Raw genomic sequence first — 769 nt, forward strand, 5'->3', positions numbered from 1 at the left:
AGTGAACAATGAAATATATTAAAAGTGGGTAACTTTCATCAGCACTGAAAAAAAAAGAAAGCATGGATGATATTTACATGTCAAAAACTTTAAGGAATCCCTACTGGATATAATGAGGATCAGATCAAATTGAGGGACAGCACAGAGGTCTACTAAGTGTATTATTCTTCCTGAGAAAGAGTAAGATGGCTTTGTTGCAAGGGCGACAGAAACAAAATCCACCTTAACAGGTCTTGATTCAGAAGGTGAGAAATGACTGAGAGGGGAATCTGTGGGGCTCTGAAAGTACACCATACTTGAATGCTCATTAACTTGTGTAGATCAGAAATATTTGGACCAGGGGTGACCGGTTAGCTCAGTTGGTTAGAGCGTGGTGCTGATAACACCAAGGTTGCTGGTTCGATCCCCGCATGGGCCACTGTGAGCTGCTCCCTCCTTACAAAAGAGTCAACTATGCCATTGTAGCATGAAAGCAATGTGTAACCAATGACCGTGGCTGTTCCCCAATAAAATAAAAAATAAAAGAAATATTTGGACCATATTAGCACCATTGAATGCCCTAGGATTTGACTAAGGGAAGCAATCCCAAGCACTGTCAGGGTGGCTGGGTCAGGCAGAGTTGAAACACTGCCAAGGATTGCTCAAGAGATTTCCCCAAAATTATATGTCTAAGTCAAGTTGCCACTCCTATACAAAAGCCATGGAAAGCATTTCATTTATTATTTCATTCAACAAATATTTACTGTGAGCATACCATATGTCCGGCAAT

The 769-nt window shown here is 40.8% G+C and overlaps 1 non-coding gene across 1 annotated transcript; it reads left to right on the forward strand.

The window, feature by feature from the left end:
• The first annotated feature begins 344 nt into the window (after nucleotides 1-344).
• TRNAI-GAU (transfer RNA isoleucine (anticodon GAU)) lies at nucleotides 345-418 on the forward strand. The gene has a single exon. It is a non-coding gene; the product is annotated as a tRNA-Ile (tRNA).
• The last annotated feature ends 351 nt before the right edge of the window (nucleotides 419-769 follow it).

The sequence above is a fragment of the Hipposideros armiger genome, unplaced genomic scaffold (assembly GCF_001890085.2).
Source record: "Hipposideros armiger isolate ML-2016 unplaced genomic scaffold, ASM189008v1 scaffold_103, whole genome shotgun sequence".
Classification (NCBI taxonomy): domain Eukaryota; kingdom Metazoa; phylum Chordata; class Mammalia; order Chiroptera; family Hipposideridae; genus Hipposideros; species Hipposideros armiger.